Genomic DNA, 6,000 nt, shown 5'->3' with positions numbered 1-6,000 from the left:
ACTATTGTTTAATAAAGAACATATATCTTAGTTTTTGTCTAGTTTCATACAGAGTATGACTTGTTATGTCTTATTAATGTACTGTAAAATAAAGTGTGACTGAGAAGAGTAAAAAGTGGCTTCCCTCACCTGCAGTAACTGACCGACGCTTAGAGGACAAAACAATGAGACACAGACAGGAAGCAGGAAGCAGAGATCAGTCAACAGCAGCTTTTAACATACATAAACAAGACATACAGAGGAGCAGGATCAAACACAAATGTCTTGGCACTACATTCAATATGTAGATGCCATGACTATATTTAGACACCATACATCCTCCTGCAGAATGGCACGCATGCTGTATAGGTCAAAGGTCACTCCTCCAGTGACAGCGCAGTTCATAAATGTTTAGGAGAAGTGATAAAAATGATCGATTCAGAGTAATATATGCCCTCTCTTTGTGTTTAAACAGACAGAATACTATGGTGTGTTTCTTCCAATGAGAACTGAAGTGATACTGAGGTGGTGATGGGTGTGTAGTGATAAATGTCCTCAGAGCGTGTTTGTCTAATAAAACTGTGGGACGGGCAGACTGAGTGCAGGGACAAGACTCGACAAGAGCAGCAGCTCTGTTTGGAAACCCGACAGGCGGGCAGCGCTGCTACCATGGCGACAAATCACAGCATTACACTATACAACTAGTAATAACTGTGTTTGAAAGTTATGTAATTGCTGGTTAGTAGTGATTTCTGTACATTAGAAAAGAGAGACTTTTCATTATCACAACTCTCTGGTTTTGGATCAAGATGATGTATCCTGGGAGGTAAAAGAAAAACGAAGATCCTCCTGTCTGAGTTTTAACAGGTCATGTCTACCTGTCTGCACAAGAAGACCACCCTGCTCCCTTTTCTTCACAGTTGCACCACATGCTGTGGGTGGATGGCACGGCAACAGACAGGCAGGGCATGACTACAGCCATCCCGACAGATCAGTACTCGCCTTAAAGAGTTTTCCTTTTTATAGCGAAACATAATGATTCAACCTTTGAATCATCAAAGGCCAGGTTTAATGAGCTGATTTAAAGGGAAACAAAAAGTTTGAATTTGGTTTCATTATCTCTTCAAGGGAAAAGGGATGGTGAAGTTCTGGAAATACAAACACAGACAAAGGTTTATACCACATAAATTACTTAAAATGAGTACAGAGTTAAGTTACATCATAAACTTAAGGGCTTTGTCGTGGCTCCGACATGAGTCATCCTAAACAGTTTAGGTGAGAGGAGATTAAAATAAAAAACAATTAACAGAGTTACGAACATCAAAAACATTGATCTACTGATTTGGAACACCTGATCAGCGGTGGAGGAACTCATCAAAATTTTAAGTAAAAGTAGCAATACCACACTGTTAAAATACTTTTTTACAAGTAATAGTTTAGTAGACGTAGACACCAACATTGACACTTGACTTAAAGGTCCAGTGTGTAAGATTTACTAGGATTTATTGGCAGAATGTGGCCGAAATTAAATATGATATTCATATGTTTTCATTTGTGTATATTTACTTGAAAATAAGAATTCTGTCTTTATTACCTTAAAATGAGCCGTACATCGTACATCACCGTAGTCGCTCAATACAGACAAACCAAACACACCCTCATCCCCACAGGACAAGGTGATTGGCAACTACTCCCAAAATTACATAAATTATAGGTGGACAGCGACACTCTTACTTAACCTTAACTATGTCACATAAGTCATGTAGCTTAGGTCACATGTGTTTCACACTGGATAACACTGCAGTTTGGTTAGTTTCAGTCACAAAACTTGTGACTGTGGTTTTAAAGTAAGCACATACGTCACGTGACGGAAGTCACTTTCATAATGAGACTTCAGTAACTTAAACGTTTAATGCTGACTTTTAGTTTGACACAGGACTCAGTCCAGAGTCTCCTGAGTGAAAGTCCTGTGCAGGATGCCACTAAATCCTAAATATTTGAAAGGGACTTTATTTACATGAGCTTTGACCCAAGCTCTTGGGGCTCTGTGTTTTGCACTTCGACATGTGAATCATTAATAATACATAATACTTTACAATCTGATCATTTTGTACATATAAAACATTATTCTGTAAAGTAACTAGCAACTAAATATAATGGAATATAAATGTAAAATACAATATAAAGACATTTCAAACATTGTTATCACCATATTACAGTAGGCTGAAAGCTCCTTGAGTGGAGATTGAACAGTCAAGTTTTACTTGATGCCAACAATCATGAGAAGTCCTAAAAGTACTCATAATGAAAAGTTTGTTTTGTGGCATCTGTCAATCATAATCTGCTGATGAAGACCATGTGTTAGGGTATAAAGCTCCTGAACAAGCATACAGGAGGAATTTAAGTGCAGAGTGTTTTGTCAAAAGTATAAAAGAGAGATACTCAAGCAAAGTACCAATACTTGTATTCCAGTATCTTAGTTACTGTACTTAGTTTCCACCCAGTTCAAAGCCAGACAGTTGCTGAGAGACGGAGTTCACCTACATAACAGGACTTCTGTTCTAATTAAGATCTGAGCAGTGATTTACTGGTTTACTCAGTGGTTAACTTAACGGCTTCTGATCTCGTGCAGCTGAGATAAAGGAACAGACGCATGACACACACTGGCCTCAGGCTGCACCAGACTGCCAGACTCCCTCCCTCTGTTCTCCATCTTCCCTTCTGCTCTCTGAAAGGCAAGTCCAGACAAGTCCTCTGTCTCTGCGTCCCTTCTGCCTGTTCGGGACGGCTCTGAGCTACAAGAGAGCCGCTGCAACCCACAGAGCAAACATCCGACCTGACTCCTACTGCCCTTCAGCCAAAACAAGCAGGACACACCTCACTGCAGCTGGTCTCTCACTCACTTACCTGGGGAGAAAATACAGGGGAAGAGAGGGCGGGGAGGCCACGGATCATAGACAGAGAATAAAAGGATTATATTTGTCTAAGTTTGGCTCGGTGATGTTGAAAGTTGGAGGAATAAAAGCTTAAAAAAATGACTCAAGGACTCAAAATAATTTTTTAAAAAGAACATTATTCCCATTATAGAAAAACATTTAAGTTATTATTGGACACCTTTCATATTAGATAATATTATCAGTGTCACATTTTAAGCTTTAGCTAATAGCTGGTTAGTTTAGCCTAGCATAAAGACGGAGTTGAAACATTACAACATAACAGGCATTTTACTGTATTTTTGCAACAGTTGCTCAATGACCTCTACATTGCATTTCCTGTATTTTATATAATAATGTCCAAAAGCCCACTGTCCCACTGCGAAAATACTGACCGTCTTTGCAGTTGTTGTTTCAGTGACAGTCCTGTCTAGCTTTCTGACCTTACACTAAATGACATTTGACATTCAGAGACGAATTTTCCAATGTTGGAAAAAAGATCATGAGAGTTTGATCTCACTTGGTACATGACCCTGTCTCTCGAGTCATTAGATTGGTTCAAGTTAGCAACTGCAGGTTTGTATTTTCAGACAAAGGGCTGTCTGGCATGGCAATGAAACTTCCTGTCTCCACTGATCATGTGGCAACTGTTGTTTAGATACAGCATGTTAATTAATGGGCTTCAGAGGTGCTGGTGGGTGGATTTTGTTATTTCGCAGAGCCAGGCCAGCCGTTTCCCGCTGTTTCTGTTTTTTTCTGCTTCGCTAACCAGTGCTAAGCTAATGGCTTCCTATGCAAGAAAGTAAAAAAACATATTTCCAAAAATGTGGAACAGTTCCTTTAAAATGTTCAGCAACATCAGAAATGTTTTTTCCAGGATATATGACAAACATTTTGACTAACATTAGAAAAAAGAAATGTTTTGAAAAATGTATCTCGTCTGGTTGAGGTCATACTCCTCCACTACCTCCTGTGACTCAGTGCTGTTTAAAAGTTCCCCTCAGTGTGTTCAGTGATGCTGGGAGTATGTGGGTATCTGACCGGAGAGCTGTTTACACCCCTCACTTGTCTGGTGCCAGGAGAAATAAACACACACTGACACACATGGAGACAAAGACGGAACCAGAGCAGGAGAACTGTTACAAACTCAGTCACACACTGAGAGGAACCTCCTTTGAAGGAGCGCCTACTGCCTGGAAAATAAACACACACACACAGACACTCTCCTTTGGCCTAATTTGGACTGTCGCTCCTTCCGTCATCCGAACACATACAGTCAGACAACACAATGGTCCAGTGTGCACCCACTCAAACATCCACAAACAAGCCTTGATCTTTACTCTGCTACCAATCTGCCCACTCTGCTGCTTCAGTCCTGTTCTCCACCCTGTTAACCCCACGAGTTCCATGTTTTATAACAGAAAACAAAACATGATTATGTTGCTAAGATTTGGGTAAAAGGTGGTAGAAATGTGGATTATCTGGTTTAGATCCACAGTTAGTTCTGAGCTGCTGTTGCAAATATCTCCAGGGTGACACGGGGTAAATTTTGGGTTCAGTCCCCTTATTATATCAAATATCTGCCCTGCTTTAGTCTAACTGAGCAGGACACTGAATCCCTGCCACCTTCATGTACTTTTTCTGGTGTTAAACCTGTACTTCGACTGTGAAGGTGGAGAGCTGCAAATAAAAACCTCTGCAAGATCAATAATTTTCATCTTTTAATGAGATGCTTCCAGGTTTACAAAAGCAGAGTCAGGACATCAAAGGAAGGCATTGATCAACTCAACATTTGCTTTCATGGTGACTTGAAGACAAAATCTATAAGATAGTACAATGTGGCATTGTCCAAAGAATCATTATAACCCATGGCACAATACAGAATTGACAGTTTCTAACAACTGACTGTTAGTAACAGAAAGGGGCAGTTAAGCTGATGTTGAGTGACACATGAGTCTCCAGGTAATTACTGCGCACACTACACCACAAACACATTCCACTTCTGCAGATTAATGTCTGTTTGGATAGATCTGACACTCTAATATGTCGGGTATTCACCGTATCACACTTCAAAGGCTTTCTCCGTGCAGAGGATGTGAACGAGACTCTGCAGTGCTGTCATTCACATTGTCTCAAGTAGAAGCAAGAGAAGCTGAGAGACACAAGAAATTTAATTTGTGATTAATCTTAACAATGGAGTGTGTCTCATCTCATCTGTGTCACTGACTGATTTTAAAGACAAAAAGACAGCCCTGCACTGTTAACCTGAGATTACAATTTAACGAAAACATGCCAGCAAAATACCTTGTCTGAGAAAATGTCTCCCTTTTACTGTAATTCACAAGACTTTTTTTCTGGTGCTGTCTGGCCAGTTTAGTCAGGTACATGGCTTTTACTTATGCAAGGAATGTAGTTCAAATGTTGAGACATTTCTTAATATAAAAAATGGTGCGGTAAGTGATTCTGATAACTTGCCAGGCAGTCAAATACCAACGCTGTGGGTAGCGTTGGTATTTTGACCTGGAAATGAGACTCAGCAATCAACTATCTTCCTCCCGAATTACTCACCCCACTTTAAAGCATCATAAAGTAGACAATCCCAGGGTAATGTACAGTCATAGATTTCGGGATAATGAAGGGGACAGGTCCAGCTCAATATTTACAAAGTGCATTTGTCCCCTCTAATACAAATATGAAAGTAGCAGAGGACTTTTATTTTGACAAGTGGCTTGCCTGAGACTTTTCCTGAATTATATTCCATTATACTTCAAATTGTCACCAAGCACCTAAATCCTGTTTTCCTTTACATAAATGAAAATGTTACCACTAAATTTGTGCAGGAAAAAATCACCAGAATGCCTTGAAGGGTCTCTTTGGGCTGTTTCTCCTTCTCTGAATCTAGGATCTAAGGACTGAAGGTGTCAAATGCTGAACAAACTTCTGAGTACCTTGAGACAAATTTGTGATATTGGACTAAATAAATAAAATGGACTTTATTTGTGAGCATTATTTTGTACTTTCCACATACTGAATCAAGTTTGAATACATGTATTAGTATACAACTCTCATCTAAAAACTGCCATGGGTA

Source organism: Lutjanus erythropterus, chromosome 13, assembly GCF_056507025.1.
Source record: "Lutjanus erythropterus isolate fLutEry1 chromosome 13, fLutEry1.hap2, whole genome shotgun sequence".
In the NCBI taxonomy this organism is placed as follows: Eukaryota; Metazoa; Chordata; class Actinopteri; order Lutjaniformes; family Lutjanidae; genus Lutjanus; species Lutjanus erythropterus.
Note: the sequence above shows the minus strand (reverse complement) of the source record.